Consider the following 27,949-nt stretch of genomic DNA (forward strand, 5'->3'; position numbering starts at 1 on the left):
AGACATTTCTCTAAAGAAGACATACAAATGGCCAATAGACACATGAAAAAATGTTTCATATCACTTGCCATCAGGGAAATGCAAATCAAAATCACGGTGAGATTCCACCTTACACCAGACAGAATGGCTAAAGTTAACAAGACCGGAAACAACAAACATTGGTGAGAATGCAGAGAAAGAGGAACCCTCCCACACTGTTGGTGGGAATGCAAGCTGGTTGAGCCACTCTTGAAAACAGTATGGAGGTTCCCCTAGAAGTTAAAAATAGAGCTACCTTATGATTCAGTAATTGCACGACTGAATATTTGCACCAAAGATACAAATGTAGTGACCTGAAGGGGCACCTGCACCCCAATGTTCATAATAGCATGTCCACAGTAGCCAAACTGTGGAAAGAGCTGAGATGTCCATTGACATATGAATGGATAAAGAAGATGTGGTATATAATACATACAATGGAATATTACTCAGCCATCAGAAAGAACGAATACTTAACATTTACATTGACATGGATGGAACTGGAGGGTATTTTCTGAGTGAAATAAGTCAGAGAAAAACAATTATATGGCTTCACTCACATGTGGAATATAAGAAACAGCACAGAGGATCATAGGGTAAGGGAGGGAAAACTGAATGGGAAGTCATCAGGAGAGAGGAGGAAAAACCATGAGACTCAACCATAGGAAACAAACTAAGGGTTGATGGTGGGGAGATGGGTGGGGGAAGGGGTAATTTGGTGATAAGCATTAAGGAGGACACATAATGTGATGAACATTAGGTGTTATATGCAACTAATAAATCATCACACACTAAGAAGGAAGGGAATGAGGTAGTTTAAGTATATAATAATATATCGATAGAGTAGGGATAATTGAAAGATATAGAAACTGGAGGCCTGAAAAGGACAATGAGCAATTAGAGTGAACATCAGAATATGAGACAGATGGATAGGAAATAGTCATAGAAGAGTTTAAGTTTTATGATATAAGCATCAAAGAGTTTAGGAGGTTGAAAGAAGGCAAAGGTGAAGATCAAGAATCCTGATGATGCTCAAGGACCTAGATGCTGACCTCTTGGCCACTTTGGCCATAGGAATATTGAAACCAGCCAGTTTGGTGGTACAACATGGGCTATAGAAGATTATTATGGCCTAGGTGCTAATGTCTTGAGCTTATGTCTTAATTGTAGCAGCATGACTAAAGGTGGACAGCTTTGTGACAATACGAAGGATGAAAGACAGGAAAAGTCAGGTAGTATTAATTTAGAATGCAGTTTTACATAGAGACAGAAGAACAGTTCTTTCACAAGTGGCATTGAAGAGCTCAGAATGCCATTCCCTCTCCTGGCCCTTGAGTAGATCAGGAAACATTGACTTCAAAGGGCAGCATGAAAGAAAAAAAAAATCAGGGTAGATCCTGGATTTCTTTAAGGGATGGAGGGAAAATTCTGAGAACATCTGGGGGCATAGGGTAGGATTTTGTCATAATATAGGCTCTGAGAGCACAGATGAAAGATGGGAAATTAGGAAGAGTGGAGACAGGAAATGGGAGGAATCAAAGAGCAGTGTGAGAAAGGAAAAAAAAAAAAAGGCAAACCCAACCAACCAACCAAACAAACAAAAACAAAGAGCAGTGTGAAAAAAAAAAAAAAAAGGAGTAGGACATTATGGGGCAGAGGGAGTACCATAGAGAAAGATCAGAGGATGTATGGCATGTTCAAAAGCTTCCAGTGTTTCACTCCAGCCTCAGCACAGAGAACAAGGCTGGAGCACGGGGGAAGATAATGTGATTCCAGAGCTCATTAATTAATCTGAATATGTAGATTGCTTACAGTTGGTGTAGATGAAGTGAAGACCTGGGACAGCTTACCGGTTAATATCACCTACAGTTCTGGCATAGTAACTCTTCATTACACATGAAGGAAGGACTGAGGCCCATTTATCAAGAGTTATTAAATACACTGTGGCTATTATTAAGGATCAATTAAGTTAATTCTTCAATTCATTTTTAACATCTGGTATCCACATTCTAGTGTAGTGTCAAGAAGTCTTGCAACACTAGAGTAGGACTGATGGTCAACAAATTTAGACCATTGAGCTTAGAGTCTGAGTCTGAACAAGTCAACTACAGATAATGGAAACTGATAATAAAATCTTGATGGAAAATGCAAGAAATGCATCACTTTACCATTTCAAATAATTTGCATGAATACTGTTTATTTTTCCCCTAATTTTCCATTTGACATGGTCTAATAAATAACAAACTGTTATTAATTACTGCTTAAATGGGAAAGCATACTTAAGCCGTGTAACCTTTTAGACTGAAAAAAACAAATACTTATTTTTGATGATGTCTTAAATGTTGTTTCCAGTCTCATGTTTTTATCTTAGTAAAAATTAGCTAACCTAGCACTATCTTTCAGGAATGCCTTTTTTTGCAGTTCAAAAACACTTGCTATATGTGTGTAAAAGCTATTTGAATTAAGTATAAAGTTAAAACTTCATGCCTCAAACCTCATTCAAGTCATATTCAAATATGTTTATAATAATTTCCTCTACAAATTCAAGAGTAGAACTATTATCCCTTAATGAGGATCTTTTCAATGGTGTAGTATTCATCACATCATGAGATTTGAGAATGACAAAGGACTATGCCTAGAATTAGAGCTTAAATGGAACAAGTTCTTACGGTATTAAAATGCAGTATGTTGGGGAAAATGAACAGGCAGGAAAGGGACCAGAGAATTTATAGTTGGCTGCCATGATCAGTAAAGAGAACTGGGAATATATATATATATATATATATATATATATATATATATATATATATATAATATATATTTGCTTTTACCACTATATTCCTGACAACAGTATTTGATGCTTTGGATTTGTAGACATGATCTCAATTTTAAACTATTCTAGAACCCATTCTTCTGATTATAGACCTACAGGGCTAGATATTCTTCAAGTTTACCTAGTTATAGGAGAATTTATTTTCAAATTATTGTGGGAGTGGGAAATGGTTTATTTTTTCCATTCTATGACCCTGTGTGCTATATTATAGGTCATAGGGATTGAATCAAACTGAATTGTATTTTCCTCCAATGTCTTATGATTGTTATTACCTTTCTTTATTCTTTGAAAGGGGAGAGTATAAACAGAAATTATCCACTACACACAACACACACAGTGACCAAATACAATCTTTAAAATTTTAAATATCATAAAGTTAACTGGGGAACATAATGTTTTTCCAAACAATACCCCATTATCTTTAATCTTCTCACTGATAGGATACAGAGTAGATGTCTACGATGAAAAATTCCACTAGAAATTTCCTTTGGGGGAGGAGGGCAGTGGATGGTTTTTGTTGTTTGTTTTATATTTGATAGTAGAATAAATTGGAATGTTTCATACCAAGGATTGAGCTAAATTGTTTAATTGCATGTGAGGGATGAAAATGGCTATAAAAATTGTATTGGATTCCAAATCACATTTTGAAATATGGATACAATTAGGAAAGTGTATCCTCCATTAAAAAAGGATTTAATAAACAAATGAAAGAATTTGTCAGTTATCATCTTTTTCCACAAAACTTGAATCAGTTGTACTAAACCCTTCACTCTTTAATTTTCTCTTAGTCAGCTGCTCCCTGTCTTGGCTTTCCTTGTCACCACACTCCTAGCTTCCTGAATTCTTCTTTACCAGGCTCTTCCTCCTGGCTTAACAAATACATCTCTAACTGGCCATTTGTCTTGGAGATGTCATTCTATTTTCTTCAGTTCCCATTATTTCCACACAGGTATTTACAAAAATCAACTTTCACTAATCTCACTACCTTCCAGTTTCTTTTTTTTTAAAGTATTTTTTAAATTTTTATTTATTTATGATAGTCACACAGAGAGAGAGAGAGAGAGAGGCAGAGACACAGGCAGAGGGAGAAGCAGGCTCCATGCACCGGGAGCCCGACGTGGGATTCGATCCGGGGTCTCCAGGATCGCGCCCTGGGCCAAAGGCAGGCGCTAAACCGCTGCGCCACCCAGGGATCCCCTACCTTCCAGTTTCTTAAGAGAATGCACATCCTAACAATAGGAAAAATAAATTGTTGGAAATTCTGTGCATTACATAGACATAGTTTGGATTTAAATACACTTAAAATGTTTGTAGGATTGTGGCCACCCCAATTGTCATATCTTCTAATTACTTGTATGTGTGTGTGCCTTCTGGCTCACTACCATCCAGGCTATGTTATCATACTAAAGGTCCTGAAGTTGTACCTTCACAGGACAAATAAACTCAGGCCTCTCATCATCCCCAAGACAAATGAGCCAAGTCCTCTGTCTACTACTCTGCAACTAGTGACATCAAATAGGCCAAAATTCATTAGGGCTCCAATTTCTCTTTGTCAGTCAATTTCTATAATGTTCTTTATTTCCTGGCACCTCACTCAGATCAGCCTGCATGTACTTCCTAAACCACTCTATTTAGGGATTTGTACTATTTATCTCTAACACTTCTTTCCCCTTCTCATTAATGTCTTCCACCAACCTTTGAGCCATTTCTTTCCTTCACTGAGAAGTTTGGAAAATGGTTCATAGCCTTACCTTATTTCTAAAGCTTGCTATCACCCTGAGTGGGTTTGTGACATCCCCTTCATGGTTCATCCTGCATTTCCCTCATGAATCACAGTCATCTCCTCTTTGCTATATTAGCTATTTCTACTAAGAGCTTTCCTTAAATAGAGTACAGATTCACCCTGAATAGATTAAAGTAGTGTGACAGTTCGATTGAAAGTATAGGTTTGTCGTAAGAGAGACCTAGCTTTGAATCCTGACTCTACAGGAGTAGTTGTTTTAATTTGGACAAGCTATTTAATCTTTATAAACTGTATTTTTCCCAACTTTAACTTGGAGAGGATATTACTTACCTCAAATGATGGATGATTGAATGACATAATACATAAACCTTCTTGGCAGGTTATTCTTTCATTAATTGCTTCAATAAGCAAAAATTTGAGTACGTGGTACATATTGTACTAGACAGAGCGAAAACAACAGCCAGCAAATACAAAGCAGGGCTTCCTCTTAAAAAGCTTACAGTGGAGGCACCTGGGTGACTCAGCAGTTGAGCGTCTGCCTTTGGCTCAGGTCGTGATCCCAGGGGCCTGGGATCCAGTCCCGCATCAGGCTCCCTGTGGAGATCCTGCTTCTCTCTCTGCCTATGTCTCTGCCTCCCTCTCTGTGTCTCTCATGAATAAATAAATAAATAAATCTTTAAAGCTTACAGTGTACTGAATAATGAATAATGTATACATTCTTAATCAAATAATTACTTTAATTAAAGAACATGCAACTTAAAAGTATCATAAGGACTCTAAAGAAAAGGGAAGTTGTGCTCCATAGACAGATGGCAGAGGAAGCTGACTTCGACTGGTTATCCACAAGGCTTTCCTAAAGAGGAGGTATTTAAGCCAAGATCTGAAGATGTAATAGGCATTAACTAGATAAAGAGCTTTTTTTATTTGTTTTGTGACATGAGAAGGAGAGAACTTTTCAGGTAGAGGAAAGCATGTGCAAAGACCTTATGTTGGAAAGGATCATGTTGGATTAGGAGGATTGAAAACATGCCAGTATAACTCAGATAGTGAGGGAAAGAGCAGGTTCAGATGGGACAAGAGAAATGAGCAGAAATCAGAACATTAAAGCATTTCTATGTTATATTAAGGATTTTTGTTACTCTTCTAAGAGCAATGAGAAGCTATCAAAAAGATTTATACAGAGACATGGCATGATCACCAAGAGAGTTTATTGCTGCTCTAGGAGAAATGCTAAAGGAAGTTCTTTTGGTGGAAATGAAAGGACACTAGAAAATAATTCTAATTCACATGAGTAAATAGAGTACCAGCGAGGGTAATTACATGGGTAAATATAAAATTAAGTATTAATGTATTTTGATATATTACTTATCTTTTTTCCTAAATGATTTAAAAGACAATTGAATAAACCAATAATTATAAATCTAAATTGGGTACACAATGAATACAGATTTATAACAATAGCATAACTATGGAAACAGAGCTATTTATAATAGTAAAGCTTTAGTATACTATTGAAACTTAATTGTTATGGGGCGCCTGGGTGGCTCAGTGGTTGAACGTCTGCCTTTGGCTCAGGGCGTGATCCAAGAGGCCTGAGATAGAGTCCCACATTGGGCTCCCCACAGGGAGCCTGTTTCTCCTTCTGCCTATGTCTCTGCCTCTGCCTCTGTGTGTGTGTGTGTGTGTCTCATGAATAAATAAATAAAATCTTAAAAAAAGAACCTAAATTGTTATTAATTTCAACTGGAATAATATAATTGAGATGTTATTACTAAGAAAATAACTCAAAACTTATGGTAAAAAATGACACAAAAGACTTAAAATAGCATACAAGAAAATATCTAGGGATATTTTCTTAGGGGAAAATAAGGAGCAAAGTGACAGAAGTTCAGAGCCCCTTTTTAGTAACTATATTAAATGTAAATGGATTAAGCTCTTCATTTAACAAGCAGAGATTAATAGAATGAATATTTTAAATGATCAAACTATATTCTGTGTAGAAGAAATTCACTTTAGATTTAAAGACATAAGTTGATATAAAAAGATGGAAAGAAATATTTTATTCAGACAATAGCCAAAAGAAGATCTGGAGTGATTATATTAACAATGAAAAAAATAAAATTTAAACAAAAATTGCTGTAAGAGATAATGAAGAGCATTATATAATTATTAAAGGAATAATCTATCAAGAAGTCATAGCAACTATATACACCTAACAATAGAACCCCAAATGTATGAAACAGAAATAAACTTCCACATTTTGGTAAATTTGTTTTTTTGACAATGTTGCCAAGACAATTCAATAATAGTGAACAATAATGCAACAAATGGGGGCATCTGGGTGGCTCAGTCCATTAAGTGTCTGCCTTCAGCTCAAGTCATGATCCCAGGATCCTGGGATTGAGCCTGGCATTGGGAATCCCTATTCACCAGGGAGTCTGCTTCTCTTTCTCCTCCCTTTGCCCCCCCCACCCCAACTCATACTCTCTCTCTCTCTCTCTCTCTCACTGTTTCTCAAATAAATAAATAATATCTTTAAAAAAAATAATGCAACAAATGATACTGGGAAACTAAATGTTCATATAGAAAAAAAAAATGTGAACTCCTGCCTCATACCACATATAAAAATTCAAAAATGAATTAAAGACCTGAATGTAAGAGCTAAAACTATAGAAATTTTAGAAAAAATATAGAAATAAATTTTTGTGACCTTAGATTAGGTGGTAGTTTCTTAGATATGACACCAAAAGCACAAACATACAAACAGAAAATAAATTATACTTCAACAAAATTAAAAACTTGGTGTTTCAAAGATATCACTGAGAAAGAGAAAAACCAGCACATTCTCAAGAATGGAAGATAATATTTGCACGTCATATATATGTTATATTAAGAGGTTTTGAATATAAAAAGAATTCTTACAACTCAATAACAACAACAACGACAAAACACCAGATAACCCCATTCAAAAGTGGGCAAAGGATCTGAATAAACATCTCTTCAAAGAAAATACACAAGTGATGAATAAGCAAATAAGAAAAGCAGCTCAGCCTCAGGAATTTTCAATTCAAAACCACAAAAGATATCACTAAAAGATAATAAAAAGCACTGGTGAGGATGCGAGAAATCTCAGCACTCATACATTGCTGATAGGAATGCAAAGTGGTAAATAAATAAATAAATAAATAAATAAATAAATAAATAAAATAAATTTTAAAAAATAAATAAAATTAAAAAAAAAAAAAGGAATGCAAAGTGGTACAGTCGCTTTAGAAAACATTCCCCAAATGTTAAACATAGGGTTTCCATACAACCCATCACTGCCACTCTTTGGTGAACCCAAGAGAAATATAACATAAATCCATGCAAAAAACTTTAATGTATATTTACAACAGCTATATTCATAATAGTCAAAAAGTAGAAACCATCCAAATGTTCATTACTGATGAATGGAAAAACAAATGTGACATGTCCATACAATGAGATGGTATTTTCTCATTAAAAATAAATGAAGTATGGGTACATGCTACAACATGGATACTTTGTAAACATTATGCTAAGTAAACCAATCAGAAAAGACCACATGTAGTATGATTCCATTTATATGGAATTATACGAATTATATAGTTTGTATAAAATTATACCCAAATCTGTAGAGACAAAAAGTAAGTCACTGGTTGCCTGGGCCTAGAGAATTTGGGGGCAAAGAAGGAGTAATTAAGTGCTAAGGGACTGGGATTTCTTTTCGTGGTGCCAGGAATGTTCTAAAAGTTGACTATGTTGATAATTATATAGTTCTGCAAATATATCTAAAAACCATTGAATGGTTAAGTGGGTGGATTATATGGTATGCAAATTATATCTAAATAAAGCTGCTGTTTTACAAAACCTCAATATTAGAAAATATCTGAAAGAAACCAGTGAATTTCATTTTATAATAAAACAAAAGCTCAATTGTCTATCCCTTAGAAAAACATAGATTGGCATGCTATAGAAATTAAAGCAAAGAAGAAGCAATCTTTTTCAAAAGGCACACACACACACACACACTCAAGCTGGGAGTGACTCTGAAGCATGGTGGATCAGACAAGTCTGTCTTCACAGCATATGGCTGGATCCTGTTTTCTCTTCAAAAGAAATAAAGTGGCAGTTTTTGTTACTTTAGAGGCGATCTGGCCATGACAGGAGGCTTCTTTTGTTCCATGACTAGGTAAATGGGCTGTAATGACTCCAGAGAGATCAATCATGCTTTGTTATATATGCATATTCATTTACATTTTCATTTCCTCATGAATTCATTCAAAATAAATGGAGTATCTATAGTGAGCTGGAGCTATATCAAGGTCACCCTGAGATGAAATAGATATTTTTTGGAATTGCAAGATTGGCTTTCTCCATTCTTCTCTTTACTGCTTTTCATTCTTACCCCTTCAGTGTCCCCTTACTTCTGTTGTTCAAATGTGTAACGTCCTCCAAACTCAATCCTTCATCACTAAGAAGTTCTAGGAAAATTATAGAGCTCAAATATTATCACTCTTAGAATAATTTTCTATCTTAAAAAAAGTAAATAAAAGCTGTAAACCAAAAGAAACACTAAAAGTGGGATTTTGAGCATTAAGAGGGTTTTGTGTATTCATTCATTCAACAAATATAACTTGCCTATTGAGCTCTAGAACTAGGTGATAGAAATTTTTAAAAATGAACCAGACACATGGATCCTGCCCCAATGAAGTTTATTTGTGAATATGGGTGTGGTGTGCATATAAACATACAATCTTGAGGGCACCTGGGTGGTTCAGGGGTTAAGCATCTGCTTTTCGCTCAGGTTATAATCCTGGAGTCCCGGGATCAAGTCCCACATCAGGCTGCATGCAGGGAGCCTGCTTCTCCCTCTGCCTGTGTCTCTGCCTCTCTCTCTCTGTGTCTCTCATGAATAAATAAAATCTTTAAGAAAAATGTATGATCTTGAAATACAGGGCAATGAGTATTTCTAGTTGGTGAGTACCCACTAAACTTTAGGAAATTTTTAAAAATAGAATTGACTTGAAACTTTGCTTATATTTTGTCATTTAAAAAACACATTTATATCATAGTAAATATTTGCGACAGGGAAGAGAAAAGGCTGAGGGAAAACTGGGTTTGATGAAAGGTGGACAAAAAAGACATCTTTTTGTTGAAAGGTGCAAAGGAAGCAGAAGAAATGTGGCTTAACTGTGGAAGGTCTGTGATCAAGGACCACAGCCTTGGAGGTGAACACAGTTGTGGACTTGCTAATTCCTTCTCTGACCTGCAGAAGTTTAGAATGATTCCCGGACATCGATCCACTTTTTATAGACTAACCTTAATTTTCAAAAATTTTAATGGGGTATTCACTGGACTGTCTGAAACCCCAGCGCCACATGGAGCAGGAGAGCTCTACACACAGATCGAGTCTGGTAGATTTGAGTTCCCCAGCTCAAGGGTTTTCAGGACCTAGACATAAGGCTATTGGATAAGAGCTTGGGGCACTAGAAGGAGCATGGTCCACCTAAATGCATTCCAGTTCAAATTTTTTTAAATACTTGCTAGCCTAAGAGGACATGGCTACTAGTCTTGAATCACTGGAATAGAGCTTCCTGTTATCTGAAGAAATACAAACAGGACAAATGACTCAATCTTCTCCATTCTTTCAATGTCACTGGACCATGCCTCACTCAGCCTCCCTTCGCCCACTACTGTGCTCCTCCTAGATAATGCATTTTTCTTCTGATAACTGCCTTTTCTCTCTTCCTTATCAATTTGTAACCCCTCAGTGCAATAATATAAACTAAATTTTAAAGATTAATGTGACCTAATTAAATGAAAACCCATCAAATTGGAAATGACCCATTACTCTTGATTTTCCCGAGAGGCTTTCCATTAAAATGCTTCAAAAAGGTAACTTCCCTGACTCTCCAGGGGGGGAAATTCAGTGAAGAAATAGTTCATAAGCAATCTGGGATTCTGACTTTGATATGTTTAGCCCTGTATGTTTTTACAAAACTGGAGGTCTGCATACTTCTCATTTTACAAACAAAATAATACATAAAACCCCCTACAACCAGAGAAGCCATTATAATTGGTTGACCTTAAGCAAAAATGCCTCAGAACAAACTTGTGGATGCTGGTCTGTTGGATATTTCTGGCTAAATGAAGTGCTTTGGCTGTCTCATACGGTGAGAGTTAAGTCAAGAGCGGAAACGCAGTTAATTGTCTTAGAGACACAACAGTTCTTCCCTAGCCTTCCAAGACATCCCTCACTAACCTGGAGTTATATAATGAGTTCAACTAAGTCCAAACACGTCTCTTTACATGGTAAGTTATTCATGGAAAAGTGAGCAAGTACAGAATGACATGAGACGTTCAGATCACTGGATGCCATTGAAATAAATATCTGTCAGTCACTGGCAATGGCTTTTAAAAACAAGCTGCATTTTACATTGCACGGTGTAATAAAGATCACATCACAGCCAACCTATTATCAAAGCTCAAAAACAAATAAATGTACAGTATACTTGCCAAGGCCTTTTCTCAGGTTTTATCATTGCTGACAATAGAGCCGGTGTTGTGAGAACCATGTTAGTTGGCCAATTCACACATGTCATGCTTTGTTCTCTGCCTGAACCTGCTCCTGCATGACTTTTGGACTAATGCTATTTATTTTTGTTGTTATTATTCAATGCAATTTGGCAGAAATGCAGAAATTCTGCAATCATTTAGTCAGTCTCTGAAATTCTTGTGAAATTCTTCCAGGCTGGCAAGAAAAATAACATTTCTGTACTAAGATTAAAACACCTAAGTGACACATAATTGACCTTGACAGCTTGTATTGTGGAGAAAATTGTGGGGGGATAATCAAGAGACATCATGTCTTGCCTTGACACAGGTACAAGAGCAAACAAAGGAGTATGAGATGCTGGAGGTCAGGAAACACTTCTGGTAGATCTACCTTCCTCAGCAAATATTGTTTGGGCTATCATCATGGCCAAGGCTCTGTGCTTGGCTCTGTGAGGACATGTGAGGACGTATGAGACAAAGGGCCTTCAGTGAATTATACAAGAGATGCATGTGCCAAATTTAGATGCCGTGGATGGGAAAGGAAAACTGGATAGGTACCCAATTCACCTGGGGCCTAGTCCAGTCTCTGATACTAACCTGTGAGCTCAGATAAGTGTCTTTACATTGTGCTTCTGTTCCTCACCTTAAATGTCTACAACCAAATTTAGGTGTCATCTCGAAATAAGTTGACCAGTGCACCGAGTTTTCCTGGTGAAAGGGTCTGGCTCAGCAAGGTCCGGATTCTACTACCAGTCAGTCTTCCAAAGGATTCCCTTTCCTCTTAATCTGCCATGAACATTCAACATCTACTCAGAGTTTCTGAGTATCTAATGATAAAAGTTGGATTATGGTAGCTTTATTTAAGAACATGCCATTTAGAGGATAAAATTGTTTTTCTTTTTCTTTTTTAAATATTTTATTTATTTATTCATGAGAGACACACAGAAGGAGAATCAGGCTCCCTCCGGGGAGCCCAATGTGGGACTCAATCCCAGAACCCCAGGATCATGACCTGAGCTGAAGGCAGACGCTCAATCGTTGAGCCACCCAGTTGTCCCAAAACTGCTTTTCAAATACAGTTTTTATAAACTCTCCAAATGTTGAGGTAAATGACATCACTGTGGCAACATCTGAATAGCTCATAGCTAATTCTTCATTTAAAATGTATTGTTATTATTCCATTTCTATTTGCAGAACTACCGTTATATGGTGCGATTCAAGTTCTGGAAAGACCATACGGTCTGCTGGGCAGATACTGTCCCACGAGCACCTGCTGTGGGCGAGGGTGCAATCGCAGACGTCCACTGTCCCCAGGTCTGGGCCACTTTTAGCACAGGAAGGCATGCCACGAGCAAGAAATACGACCTGGGATTATATTCTAAATGTGATTAACAGCTCCTCTCTCTACTTCTCAGCAGTGTAGCTGGAAAGACAGAGTAAGTATATATTTCTAACGCCACTGACCAAAAACGAGGGCCAGCAATTAAACTTATTCCACAACCTAGGAGAAATTCCGAATAAGCAGAAGATAGACAGTGCTAAAGCCTCCAGCTGTCAAAAAAGAGTAAAATCTGGCTGCCAGAATGTAGGCAGTCAGCCCCCTCGCCCCCCCCCCCCCGTTTTAGAAATATAAGAGACGCCCTAAGATTGCCCCCGTGCTGTGGATTGTGAATCTGGCACAGAGGGATTGCGATGAAGCCTCCAAGCTGCCGAAATCCTTCCACCTCCACCGGCACTTTTCTTCTCTTATCCATTCAAGCTTTCAGCTTACAGGAGCAACTGAGAGCAGAAGTGGATTCATGGTGAGGCATTGTATTCAGGAAGGTGTAGACTCTACCAGTAAAATACTCCAAGCAGAAGTGGGGAGAGGAAGAGCCACCTCGATAGCAGTGCAGTCTATCTTGGCCTAAAAGCTTGCCAACCTCTGCTGTATATTATAATTGGCCAAGATATGAGAGGGCATCCCTAGAGAATGGGATCATGGGGACGCAGTAAAGGGGCAAGAAGCAAGACAGGGACAAGACAAGATATTTAGAACCCCAGGGACGACAAAGACAGATGTCGTGCCTGCTTTGCAATTTCACCATGGAACAGTAAACCCAGTTCACAGATATGGATCCTCTTCGGTTCATAATCCCTCTCATGGGGCACCTGCACGGCCCACTTGGTGAGGTGACCGCCTTCAGCTCAGGTCATGATTCTCTGATCTTAGGATGGGGCTAAGGTGGGGCTCCCTGCTCAGTGGGAGTCGGCTTCTCCCTCTCCCTCTGCCTCCTCTGGCCTGCTCATGCTCTGTCTCTCTCTCTTTCAAATAAATAAAGTCATATATATATATATATTCCCTCTCATGCTTTTATCTGATTCACTTTCATTTAAGATTTGAAGTTAATATAGTCATTTTCTTAGTTTCCAAAACCTGAAATTATTTTTTTCCCTCAAGATGGTGAGCTAGGCAAGAGTCTTCATGCAAATGCTATATGGGGGTATATACTCAAAAAAGTCATTTTCACACATCTCTTTCAATTGCAGGTTATGCTAACCCAGAGAAAGTATGTATGACTAACCATTGCAAATAATACAGGAGAAAAATACTATTTGTATGTTTGTTTTCCTCCTCAGTTGAAAGAAAGGTCACTAACAATTCTTTTCCAACATGAGCGAAATTGTTTCAAATAATCAGCCCATGTTAAAAAAAATGATTTTGAGACAAATAAAATATTTAGGCCATAAGGTTGGAATGTAAAACAATATCACCAAGATAAAAGAAATGCCTGTTTATATAGAAAACAGACTTGATATTTTCAATGAGGAAAAAAAAAACCAGCATTCAAAGGGATTTTAATATGCCTCCGAAGGCAGTGTACCCAAAAAGTGTTTTTTTATCCTTTCATGTAGTCTTTTCGACTTCCAAGTGCTATGTTCCCAAAGGTCACATGTGATCTGATTAAGTGGAAGCAAAGAAAGAGGTCAGCTATGAAGTTCACAGAAAGTTCCTAGGGCTGAATGGGCTAGTGCACAGAGAAGTCCCGTTAAGGGAGCAACCCAGTTTGGGTCTCTCTAGGTGCTTAATTTGGAGGCTCAGAATCTATCAGCCTCCCTAAAATCACCACGTTCTCAGGGATCTCTGTAACAGGAGTCACTGATGGCACCCAGCACACTCAGTGGAGTAAGAGGCTGCTTCAGGCTTTGGTACTGGTACTCAATGTTAGGAAATCACATCAGAGAGTTTGCTGAACTTACAGCCAGCCTAAGCATTTCTAGCTAGCGTATAAAAGCATTCCAGAGGTGAAGAATGGCAAAAATGATAGTACTTTTCAAGCTTTGGGTTTTTACCCCCAAATAAAATGCTATAAAAAACAGTATGCATGTCTTCGTTATTCATTCACTCACTCATTCATTCTTTTTTTTTTTTTTTAAGATTTATTTATTTGAGAGAGAGAGAGCGAGGGCATGCGAGCAGGGGGGCAAGAGCAGAGAGAGAGGGAGAGAATCTTAAGCAGACTCCAGGCTGAGTGCAGAGCCCAACATGGGACTGGATCCCTTGACCCTGAGATGACCACCTGAGCTGAATCCAAGTGGAACACAAAGCCAGCTGAGCAACCCAGGCACCCCTCATTCATTCACTCCAACAAATACTTACTAAACATCTACTCTGCATGGGAAATAGGATGGGGCATCAGAAGAGTCCTTATCTTTTAGAAATTTACTGGATAAGTAAATTTGGGCTTCCCATCACACTCTAAAACTTACTGGACTAGAATACGAATGCTAAACCACTTCTTAAAAGAAACGAGGGAAGGGGAAGGGGAGGGGAAGTGAAATGGAGGGTAAAGGAAGGGAATAGAAGGAAAAGGTAGGGAGGGGAAGCAGAAGGAAAGGGAAAGGGAGGGAAGAGAAAGAGAAGGGAAGGGAAAGGGAAGGAAGGGGTATGGAAGGAAAGGAAGGGAAGGGAAGGGAAGGGAAGGGAAGGGAAGGGAAGGGAAGGGAAGGGAAGGGAAGGGAAGAAATAACTGTCAAAGTGCTTACTGTCCTAATAGTGAGAAAGTAGCATCATGAACATATAAGTATCATAACAATGGCAAAATGTTCTCAATGTTTACTTTATAATTGTGTTCATGAATTTTCCCCAAAACACAGACTTTAAAATTAATGGCAGATCTAGCATCAATAATGAGTTCACAGAGCCAATGACTTACTAAACGGTGCAGGGCATTTGGGATGTTTCACCACATGGTTGGTATTTCCTTTACAATCCACCCTGGCTTAAGCTTAAAAGCCTACTGTGTTTTAAAAATGTTCAAGACCATCAGCGAAGGTGTTGGACTGAATTCCGATTCTTACATTCCATTGCTTTGTGAGCTTCTAACATTCCACTGCTTTTGTGATCCATATTCTGGGTTTCCACTCTCCAAGAAGGAAAGACAGATTTTTATTTGCATTCATCTGGACAATGTGTGTGCTTTAAAATTTCCATAGCTCTACCACTGCTTGTGAACTGTGAAGTGTCTGGAAGCTCAAGCGGTACCTGGATCTACAGAGCTGTGCTTCTGGTTGAAAATGAAGAAAAGCTTCCAACAAAGATCAGAGGGCAAATTGGGTGATTTTGAAACTTAACAGGTCTTCTTATTGCAAACTCCTCAGGAAAGAGAAGGGGCCAGCAAAGTGGAGAAATGAGGGCACAGCCGAAATTAGGCAAGGGGTGTCGGGAGGTAGAAATCAAATCTATTTAAATTTCACAAAATCAGAATGTATAAAGTGAACCTAGCCACCACTAGTGTTGCTCAAATTCCATTCTGAGACTTAGTCATTAATATTTAGCATTTTTTGTGATTATTTTATAGACATGATGTCATTGTTTCAGAGTGTTTTACTAATCACCAATGACACAGTTGCCAGAGAGCAAAGTTACAATGTAGTGATGTTATGAGTGGAAAATGCTGCAATTGTGGTGGGGATGGGGGTGGGGAGAGAGAAGTTCAGATTAAGTTCAAGGCATTTCACTTGGATTTTCTGGGTGAACCAAATCTAGACTTCTCGGGGGGTTCTACATCTTAGAACCATGTTTAGAAACTCCCCGTTTTATTGTTTTAAAAAAATACCTATAAAAGTTAAAGCTTCTGAAATGGGGATCTTGGGGAAAGGGAATAAAACCACAGACATTCCAGCAAAAACAACCTTCTTCTTTTTGACAACTCCAGGTTTAGACATTCCTTAGGTTTATTACCACAAAGCAGACCAGGCTGGCAAAGGAGCCAGCAGGCCCCGCGGTCCTTCTGTGCAGCGCGCTTGCAACAGCTGCTCTGACTAACGCACCTCCCGGGGGTGATGGATGTGCCCACTGCCGGGGAAGACCCAGGCGGATGCAGATGTTGCTGCATGAGGAGGTGATATGCATTTGTGATCTGAGGCTCAAAGTGGAGCTGCCAGGGCATGTGTGATGAATGGAGACAGACTCTGTGAACATTCTTGGCTGGGCCACGAGAGAGGGACCTGGGATGTGTAAACCCCAGGCCCTGGTATGGATTTTTGCTTCAGAGCTGCTGTTCTTTTCCCTTCCTTCACCCAAAACCTCGACACTGCTTTCGATCTCTCATCTACTCACCTTATTTCATCCCGGCTTTAGCTGCTCTAATGATGGAGCTTGATCAAAGGCAGAGGCATACTCCTCTGGTAGGAAGGCAGTTCAGACTCTTCTGCAGATTTTGAAGTGGAACTTGGTTAAGTGAAATGTGGAATGGTGGGGAAACTATCCCATGCATAGATCCTGAAGAAAGATACCTTGAGTTGTTGCATGAAAAGAAGCACAAACTCATCTAGGTCTTTATTTCTTTGTTCAGAAGGACTCTCTGTTCCTGTTTTCCTAGCCCTGGGGATCACGAGGAGATTTAATTATACTGGACTTTCTCTCCACTCATCAGCAGAAAAGTGCAGAATAAATGTAAGCGTATTAGAGATTGTTAGGGGTCAGAGGCTGAGAAACCAGTTGCTCTAATTATGTGAATATCTTCTTTCCCAGAGACGCACTTGAATAGAGATTACAGAAACTCTGAAATAAAGCAAACACCAGCTACAGAGCAACTTCTGCCTCAAGAAACCCCTCCTTTCAGATGTTTGCAATTGTGATAGCAGGTACGTCGTGTTAGGTTTAGTGTGATGTGTGCCTGGTAATGAAACTATTTAACCACCCCTCCACCCCCCAGCCTGGTAATCATACCACCAACTAAACCTACTGTGAAGAGTTATAAAAATACACAGAGAAAACTGATAACTAACTAAGCAGAATAGATAGGAATCATATTATTTATTCCCCAAACTTCACACAGCTTACACAAAAAACACTTTGGAAAAATCACATATATTCCTGAAACAAATGTGACTAAAAGAAGCTAAGGATTCTGAAAAGTAACAAGACAATCAGAAAATACCAAAAAGACAATACATAGGGAGAAAGATGTTTAGGCAAAACTTCATAAATCCCACGTCTCAAAAGAATCTCTTAAATGGAAAAATAATTTAATCTATAACTTCAAAATAAATAGTACTTTCTCATTTAAAAGCACATAACTTGTTAAATAATAGCAAATTAACATACATATAATTATTTTGCTAAAGCGCTTCCTCTTGCCACTTCTCCATGACCTAGGTGGCATTCATAGATTTTGGGTTTTATCTTTGTCTCTGGTAGCTTTTTACAAATGGCTTGTAAGTTCAATTTCTGAGTGGAGGTTTTCTTAATTTCTCATCTATTGCATTGGTTTCTGGAGATTCCCAAGGTCAGGCAAGTAACGCATTCACCTATAGCACAAGATTCAAGTGATGTCAATAAATGCAGTAATCAAGGTAGGTATTTTAATACAGTATTTTAAACGATGAAAATTAATGCAAAAAATTCATAATGAACCAAATGTCCACATTCTAAATAAAGATGGGATCTATTCCTGTACTGAAAGAATCGGCCTCCCAATGGTCACCTAATTCAGGCCCCGCTTGTTAAAAATATTCTTGCTTGTTTATGGAACACCTGGGTGGCTCAGCAGTTGAGCACCTGCCTTTGGCCCAGGGCATGATCCTGGAGTCCTGGGATTGAGTCCCACATCGGGTTCCCTGCATGGAGCCTGCTTCTCTTTCTGCCTAGGTCTCTGCCTCTGTGTGTGTGTGTCTCTCGTGAATAAATAAATAAAATCCTTTATAAGAAAAATAATATTCTTGCTTGTTCATTGACTGATAATATCACCCATTATATTGGCCAACCAGAACACTATCACCGGCAGATGTAAGTTGCATGTTTTCGCATCCTACACAAACACCTATGAAGTGAGGAATTCGAAGGAAGGAGTGAAGACGCGAATGAGAGAAAGAAGGATGGAAGAGATTTAGAGAATATTAAAATTGTGTTTTAAAGAAATTTCCCAGAATCTTTTTATTAGCATTATTTCCCAGTCTCCCCTCCATATCTATCAATAAAGGTGATAAATAAACAATCCAGTAAGGTTGCCTTAGCCAAGACAGAAGAGTTCCCATTCAAGCCAGATCTTAAGATAATGCAGGAAAAGGGGTGCTAAATATGAATGACAGGTAAGAGAAAGAGTGCTTTCTATCATGTACCATCCTTCTCTATGTGTTTCATTTATCAGTCTTGGGGTGCATGGCCCCTGAGAACCATTCATACTGCTCTGAGAGAAATGAACTTGGTACTCTTGAAATACTATTTTCCATTTCAAAATCAGGACTTCCAGAAAAATGTTAGTGTGAAGAGGTCAGACAAAAATGTTTTGTCTGATAACCTTATAAACGTTGGAGGGCTTTGACATGAAGTTAATTGTGAAATGTTTAAATTTCACAAATGTCTACAACTCAGACTCATGAAGTTATAAGTAGGGCAAATTGTTCAATCAGTTGGAGGATGTCGAGGGGTGGCCCAAGCAGGGTAGGGCAAAAGCTAAGTCAGCTTTGGAAAACACCCATTGGCCAGTTCCATCATATCAGCTACCCAAGGCCATCTGCTGTCTTCCTATGTCTCTCAAGTCTATGTTACATCCCTAGCTTTGTGTGCAGCCTGTGAAATGAGCTCTCTCCAAAGCTTGTCCAGACGAAGGATCATTTTTCAAATACCACATACATTCGAAACATGTGCAGCAAATGCCAGTTTGAAAAGCCCAGATCAGCAGGAGATGGCATCCTGCACTTAGAGACAGATCTAAAGGGACTGAAGGAGAACAAAACCTTATACATGAGCTTCTCTGCTAAGAAGCATGTTAGGTTCAGAATGGTAATAGAAAAATGTCTTTGCTGGTAAGTCCAACAGGCCTCTCCAGGGAAAAGTAAAGCAACCTGTGGCTATGTGTTTTGCTCTGGTGCACAGTTCTGGGTGATTCTATGAAAATTCATATATTGGAATTTGTGGGCAGGAAACTTCAGTGATGGCTACGAAAGCTCACATTCCCGCAGAGGCTGCCTCTCACTAGTGACTGGCGCTCATCGATGAGTACCTCAGAGGATAGTGTGAGGTTTTGAAATAACAAAGTCTTAAATTTCTAATTATGTTAATTATTAAATGTCTTACTGTGGACAAATTATTCCAAATCTTTGAATACTTCTCCCTTAAAAAAAAAGGAGTTGTAAGATTTTGCCTAAGTATAACTGAGCTAATAATGTGAAATCACATAGTTCATTTCTTTCTTTGTTACTAGGTACTCTCAAAGGTTTGAATGATTCAGCCTCCTGAAACTTTAAAGACCTAAGACTTTTAATTTGTTAGAGACCAATGATAGAAATAGAACTATTTACTATAATAACAGCAGCACTGATACCATATCTTCAAGAGAACAAGTAACACCCAACAAAAGAGGAAAAAGTCCAAACACATACTGAAAATATTTTACCTCACTATGTAAGCAAAGATATTCAAATTCAGGAGGAAACTTGGTTTTTTTTTCCCACTTGTGAAACTAAAAGTTGTAGTTTAAAGATATTATTAAATGCTGATAGGTGAGTGATGAAATAAGAATCTTATTTTGTATATTCCAGAGGCAATGGTTTTCACAAACTTTTGAAAACATTCTGAAAATAAATATCAAGAAACTTACATTTTTCTTACCTTTTTGACTCTTGGGAATATGAGAGTATAATCTGCAATCAAAATTTGAATTTACTACACAATAGTATTTATCTCACAAAAGATCTAAAACACAAAAGGGAGAGAATGGAAATTTGTGTCCAATATCAATAAAATAGTTAAGCAAATTATATCTCCTCCTGCGTGGAATAATATTCTGCATTCATTAGGAAACTGTGAACATTTATGTACTAATTTATTTGATATCAGTATGCAATACCCAATAAGCAATATAGACATAATGATTTTTAAATATACAAAAAGGCCAAGATATAGTGATTGTTTCTGTTTTTCATGATTATAATAATTGGGGAAAATTAAATTTTTAAAACCTAAAAAACCCACAGAAATGTGTAGACCCAACAGTCATATTCTAATGGCAAAATATCCTTACAGAAGGTTAGTGAAATATTTAGTGAAAAATACTGCTCTTCTACATTTTTCCTGAAATGTTGATTAACAAAATATATTATGATCTTGAGAATTTCACAATGGCCTTTGGATTCATGTTATGGTTATAAAAATACAACTTTAGTACCATCACCTCACTCTAAGGAAAGCAAATGACTAATGGAACATTTGCAGGTCTGTAGAGCTACCCGCATAACAGGTTCCGCTGGCTCTGGAGAGTACCAGCACTTAATATGGCTAACACAAATTCTGTTTGGAATTGATGCTCTGATCATGCCATCTCCTTTAGATGAAATCCGATAGCCTCTCACTCAACAGATGTGTGTTTGTTGTCTGTGGCAACGGAAAGATTCCCAATGATAAGGTGGGAAGCAAGTACACAATCAGAAGTACACCTAGGAATCCCTATTTTCAAGGGGGTTATGGCTCTACCTCCCTGAAATCTCTGGCATCTGTTCTTTTGCTCTCTCTCTCTCTCTGTCTCTCTCTCTCCCTTTCTCTCTGTATCTCTGTCTCTGTCAGAACTCTTTAAGGCTTCTTCTAGGCATCTCACTAATTCATGTTTTTCTGCATCAAGACTAGCTTTAAAGTGTGAGCACAGCATTCTTCCAAACTTACTTTATAGTTAACTTCTTGATAAGTGGCATTTTTAAAGACAGCATGTTGTAAGTTTATGTCTACATGTAAAATGAGTTTAAAGATCTGGAATGGATCTGCTAACACCCAAATTTATATATTGATACTTATTTTTAGTAGCTGTTAAATCTAACCACACAGTCTTAATCTAATTCTAGTCCCATATGCCTTTTCTGCATAAAGATATGCCAGGTGCTGGATTACAAGTTCTGAGGGCAAAGACCAGGCTTTATGTTTTTCTATTACCCTGACCCTCCCCTATATTTAGCTCTGTCCCAAGTTAGAGAAAGCCATGTAGTCATCCATCAAATCCTTATTGGATACCTTCTAGACGATGTAGGTGCTAGGACCCATCAGGGAATAAGGCAGTGTCTGTGCTCTTATGCAGATTATATTTCCATGAGCGGGAACTGAGAACAAACAATGGAATGGGAAGGGAGTGCGGTGGATGTTTCCCAGGGCTCTGCTGAGATGTGAACTAAGGGGATAGGAGACTGGCTGGCTGGCTGCCCTAGACTGGAAAGAACTCTTGGAGGTGGTAATATTTATGGTGGAACAGAAGGGACAAGAAGAGCCCACACATGAGCATATTGTTGGGAAAAGCATATCAGGCTGGAGGTGGGGAGGGTTCAGGTAAAGTCCATACAGTGAGAAAGAGTGGGAGAGGGAGAAACTGAGAAACAGAAGTGAAACTGTTAGACTTAGAGCTTAGCTTGGAAGGAGGAAAGTGGCGTGAGGTGAGTCAGAGGCCAATAAAGGTACAACTCATGTAGAGCTTCATAATGATGTGCTCAGAATCTCCTGAAATTCCTTTTTTTTTTTTTTTTTTTTTTTTTGAAATTTCTTGACGCTGCATTAACTCCCAATTATTGGAGTTTGGGAAATACGGTTACTCTCTGTGAGACTCAGTTTTTTCCGTCTTGAGAGTCTTGGTATTTATATCACATAATTTTACATAATGTTCATTGATACCAAATATATGAAAGGGCCTCACACAATCCCTTACATCCACTAGAATATAAATTTAAGTTGGATATGATTTTATTTGCATGACAGTAAAATATTTCCTAGCAGCTGTAAGGCAAGCTGAATAAAATGATTGTAGTATAGGAAGAACAGGAAAAGTATGCGTTCAATGAAGATGAACTGCCTAACTTTGGAAGTTGTAACACACCACTAAAAGAGAGTAAGGGTAGACCTATCAGACTCCTTTACCAGGAACGGTGTGAGTTAATTTTTTCTTCTTTTTTAAATAAGAGAAAATGACAATAAAGCAAAGAACATTTGTGTGCACAATGTGGAAAAATTCTCTTTTTTCAAAATACTCATCAGCAGAATGACCCATGACAGAAAGTTCAAGTCCTTTTTAATTATAAACCTTATTTGTATGCTAATATATTCATCTTGGGAAAACTCTATTTTGTGAACAAATGAGTTCTTACATGAATTATGAATATAAATATGGATTAAATTAGATAGCTCCCAAATTTCAATTCTCTCTTTTTTTTCCTACACAGGACAGGGAATATTCTTCAAGCATGTAGCAGTGAATAGTTGGGCTTCAGCCTGTATTTTTCTCACTTCCCAGGATCTCAGTGAAGAAAATCAAGTCTCCAATAATCCAGATGGCCACTGAATGTCCAGTATGAGTCCAACCCAGTGAGCCTTTCGGACCTGTGTCCCTCAGACTGCTGTGGGCACCTCAGATTCTGTTCCCATTATTCCTCTCTATATGAGCCTTTTTATTCAAACATAAAAGGTCCCCCCCCCCCCCGATACTGCTTTATTAGGAGTAGGGTGTAGTATTTTTAAACCACAGAGGTTTGTAGCAACTTGGATGTTCAGGCAACAACTCAGAAGGGCAGCTTGTAGAGAAGAACCTCACTGTGCACAGTAACTGCCAGGAAAATTCTAGAGAAAATGAGGAGACTACCCGCCAGATAGCAAACTATATTGCAAAGCTACAGAAATTAATATATTCTCAAACAGAGAAAAATAAAGAATCCAGAACCAGAACTAAATAGCAAGTAATGACTTGTAATTGATAAAGGGGACATTTAATACCAGTGGAGAAAAGCTGGCTTATTCAATAAATGGTATTGGCCGTGTCACTCCCTCATCAAAATAAATTCCAGATGAACCTTTAAGCACTTAAACATGAACCATAAAAGTGCTAAAATAAATCATGAAAGAATTTTTTATAATCTTGGAAAGGGAAGCTTTTATAAACATAACACAAATCCAGAAGCCATTGAAAACATTAAAAAAAAATCTGTATGACACAATGCCATTAATGAAGTATTAACTATACCAAAAATGTGGTGAGACAAGATATGGCTTTTATTTCCTTCATGAAAAAGCTCCTCTAAATTGTTTTTTAAACAAGCAAAACCCAAGAGAAAAACAACATAACAGAGAGATTACAAAAAAGAGAAATACAAATGGCTCAAAGATATAAAAAGATTATTAACTTCCCTCGGAAGATAAGAAATACAAATTAGAACTGTAACCTAATGTTACTCTCAGATTAGCAAAACTCAAAAAAAAATTGATAATACAAAGACAAGGGAGCCCTCCTTTCACTATCAATAAGAAGAGAAAAACACAGGCTGTGAAGTATACTTGGAAGACAGCTCCTAAAATTCAAAATGCACATTTTCAGTGACCAGAAGATTCTACTTCCAGGAATTTGTGCTACTGAGATATTCCTCATAACATTGACCCAAGAAAAATCACAGCAGTATTTTTTTAAACATCAGAAGATTGGAAACAAGCTAAATATTCATCAATAGGGGACTTACTAAAGAAAGGAAAAACGGTCTATCTGTAAATGGTATTTTATGCCTCCATTAGAAAGGAAGAGGCAGCAGCTTTAGAATAAACTTGAAGCTCCAGAAAGGGAACAAAATAAAGGTTCAGAACTATAGGAATTCACCATCTATAATAAAGGAGGAACATGTCTCCAAATGTGTTTGCATATGCATAAAACATTCCTGAAAATGTCTAAGACAGACCTAGACACCAATGGTGGCCGATCTCAGGGAGAAAAACTGGGTGTCTGAGGTTATGGGTGGTGGGAGGATTATTTCACTCTTTTCTGTTTAGAACCCATGGGATTTTGTACAAAGTCCATTTATTACATGTCCCCTAAGTTAATGGACTTTAATTTTTTTTTATTTTTTTTATGGACTTTAATTTTTAATTAAATTTTATTAAATTTTTACTTATTACATTTTATTAAATTAATAATAACTTTATGATTAATTAAATTACTTATTGTATCTAGGGGTACCTGGATGACTCAGTCGGTTAGCATCAAACTCTTGGTTTCAGCTTAGATAATGATCTCAGGGTTGTGAGTTCAAGCCCTGTGTGGGGCTCTTCGCTCAGCACGCAGTCTACTCAAGATTCTCTCTCTCTCTCCCTCCGCCCCTTCCCCTGCTCGCTTAAGCTCTTTAAAGTAAATAAATACATTGGGATGCCTGGGTGGCTCAGTGGTTGAGCGCCTGCCTTTGGCCCAGGGCGTGATCTGGAGTCCCAGGATCAAGTCCCACATCGGGGTGCCTGAGACAGAGAGAGAAGCAGGCATGGAGCCTTATCTTTCTCTCTCTTCCTATATCTCTGCCTCTCTCTGTGTGTGTCTCTCATGAATAAATAAAGTCTTAAAAAAATAAATATATAAGATCTCTAAAAAAAAGAATATTGTACTCTACACACTCTAAATATTGTATTGCGTAACTCTAAGCACAGAGAATTATGGTGGGCACACATCAAGAAAAAGAAAAGAGAGTCACAGAAGGATCTTCCTTGGTGCAGCTTCTGACAATACAGAAAGAACCCTTCTCTGTGTGCAACTAAATATCAACCTAATTTCAGTTGAATTCTATTTTTCTCAGTACAAACTGACCATCCAATTTTACGCAGTATCAGACCCCTCAAAAATACACAGATGCCCTTACTTGAGTTCAATCTGTTTTGCAATAACTTTTTGCACAATAACAATTTTGTTCCAGCTGAGCTGTTCCACAATGGTGATGTCCCAGTAAGAGTGCTCACCATGTGTATCTCAGGGACCCTTAATCTCTCTGGTTTTGATATTGTTTCATCTGTTTATTACTTCTGTGTCCTTGAGCAAATAGTTATAAATAATCTATATTATGGAGACAGCAGAAGTACCAGCCTACGGACATTCAGATTACTGGTTCAGAAATAACTTATTGTATCCCCACTTCCTTCCATGGGTCAGAGTGGTTTACATATCCCTTTGACTTGCATTTGTCTCTGTGACTTTTTTTTTCCAGTCAATGAGGATGAGTGACTAAAGGCTGGAAAGTTCCCTACAACTGAGCTTCCTATGGTGCATGTCTGCCATCAGCAGGAGAACATGATGGAGCTAACCTGCTAGAAAAAGAAGAGAGACACAGAAGGATGCCTGGGTCGCTCCGATGGTTAAGCATCTGCCTTCAGCTCAGATCATGATCCTGGGGTCCTGGATTAAGCCCCACATCAGGCTCCCTGCTCTGCAGGGAACCTGCTTTTCCCTCTTCTGCCTCACCACCCACCTCCCTGCTTGTGCTTTCTTTCACTATCTCTCAAATAAATAAACACAATCTTTAAAAGAGAGAGAGAGAGAAGCAGAGCAAAGAAATCTCAGCTGAGTTCAAGCTAGATCAGCAGATTTTCAGACAGTGCAGCAAGCCCACCAAGAACAGCCTTCCCCAAACACTGAGAAGCTGAAGAAATGTTTGCTGCTATATGCTGATGAAATTTTGTGGGTGTCTGTTACATGGCATTAATTTTGACATGGTTAACTGCCTATATAACTACCAGTTTAAGAAAATTAAAAGAAAAAGCACAGAGAATTATGGTGGGCACACATCAAGCACTCTCTAAAAATTTCCTATTGCAATTGTCTTCATAGATGTTACTCATGTCTCTGATATGTTCAGATATTAGCTATGGATCTGTTCTATTTCTTCTGCTGGAGATAGCTGCCTCCCTGGTTGCCATGTAGCCTTTTGGGTGTCACTCAAATTTTCCCAGCACAGGAGAGTTTCTTTCTTAATCTCATATGACACACACGCACCCCTAAACCTAGCACGCCTTTAACACGACACATCATGTCATGCATCCTTACCTCTTTAATTCATTTCCCTCTATTCTTACTGCCCTACTCTGTCTCACGAGAGCAGGGAGGCCAATGACTATTCCCATTCTTCGTGACTCTGGCTTCAGGCAGGATTCTATTCTGGAGGAGTTCCAACAAGGAGTGTGATTCTTGGTGATTATTTCCTGTTTCTCGACTTCAGATTTCTCATTTGCAAAATGAGGTGTTAGGTTATGCCCTCTTTGAGAAGTCCTCCACCTCCATTTCCTCGACTTAAACGAAATAAAGCAGAAGTACATAAGCAGTTTCTTCTGAACTGATAAACTCTGAGGTTTTGTTTCCCTACTTGTTTAAAACTTAAGAGGGACAGAAGAACATCTTTGACACGTTTTTAAAGGTTCTTAACAAGGTCATGCCAAAAACATTATCGTTGTTATTCAAAATGAAAAGTTTTACTCACCAAGAATCTTCTAACTTTTAATTTGATTTTTCTGATTCCAGAATATTTTCTTTGAAATGTCTCATAACACAACATCTGGGTTACTTTATGATATATAGATTCTATAGAAATGATGTATGATACAATGACAGTGGAAATCCCTATTTATCTTCATGGTTGTTAATATTTAATGCACATCCTGAAATTGGAAACTTCATTATTAAGATTCTTTTTCTATTCCATTATAATTCTAGAACACAATTTTTAAAAACCCATAATTTGAAACCTTTAAATAATGTTTCATATATTTGAGGTGAATTTATTGCATATTGGAGAAACACAAGAAAGTATAAAAATATCTCATATTTTAAGTATATTCTGAGAGAGAGGGGGAGACAGAGAGAGGTGAGTGAGAGAGAGAGGTATGTTCCATCTAATCCACTAATCAAGGTTACCATAATTAGAAGTTTAGTGGATATTATTTCAACTTTTTTTGGTCTTACATGCAGATATACATGCACACAGAATTTATTTTGCAAGCACAGTATCCTATTGCTATATAACTTCTTTTTCACCTTAAAAATTTACAGTGAGAAATTGGCATGGCCCTCTCTAATAGCTGCATAATAAAACGGTGTATCGATATGCTGTGATAATTTAGAAAATATGCTGTTATGACTTGGATTGTTTCCATTTGTCCTTACAGAGGATATGGATTGGACCCCTTATTTATGTATCATTATATGTGTGAGTAAGCATTTCTGGGGATCACTGTCAAAAACTGAAATTGCTGAATCATAGCATCTGTTCATTGTTTGTCTTGTTAAATACGTCCAAATGACCTTCCAAAGAAGTTGTGCCAAAATACAGCCCTGCCAACCCTGTCTTATACTCTATTTCTCCATCTCCCTGATAAGCTGGGTGGTTACATTTTATTTATTTGCTAGGGAACTGCGACAGATAAAAATGATGTTAGTTTGCTTCTGTCTAATGATATAACCGCTGTCTTTATGCCTTCTTACATTAAATATTTTTATTTTATGAATTGCTATCTGTTCATATCTTATCAC

At 37.9% G+C, this 27,949-nt stretch overlaps 2 long non-coding RNA genes across 10 annotated transcripts in view; one reads left to right on the forward strand and one right to left on the reverse strand.

The window, feature by feature from the left end:
- LOC112669532 (uncharacterized) overlaps nt 1–15,506 on the reverse strand; it is a 52,129-nt gene extending 36,623 nt beyond the window's left edge. For both annotated transcript variants that reach the window (XR_003142324.3, XR_003142323.3), the window contains exon 1: nt 15,368–15,506. This is a non-coding gene — a long non-coding RNA (uncharacterized LOC112669532). The remainder of the gene's footprint in view (nt 1–15,367) is intronic.
- Nucleotides 15,507–15,562: 56 nt separating this feature from the next.
- LOC112669533 (uncharacterized) lies at nt 15,563–27,887 on the forward strand. Of its 8 annotated transcripts, XR_007406033.1 has the most exons (6): nt 15,563–15,880; nt 16,370–16,555; nt 17,009–17,109; nt 17,188–17,300; nt 17,936–18,011; nt 18,426–18,538. It is a non-coding gene; the product is annotated as an uncharacterized LOC112669533 (long non-coding RNA). The 8 variants fall into 8 exon arrangements; XR_007406028.1 differs by lacking the exons at nt 17,936–18,011; nt 18,426–18,538 and adding an exon at nt 25,635–27,887; XR_007406029.1 differs by lacking the exons at nt 17,936–18,011; nt 18,426–18,538 and adding an exon at nt 22,851–24,508.
- Nucleotides 27,888–27,949: the final 62 nt, after the last annotated feature.

Source organism: Canis lupus, chromosome 25, assembly GCF_003254725.2.
Source record: "Canis lupus dingo isolate Sandy chromosome 25, ASM325472v2, whole genome shotgun sequence".
Taxonomy (NCBI): Eukaryota; Metazoa; Chordata; class Mammalia; order Carnivora; family Canidae; genus Canis; species Canis lupus.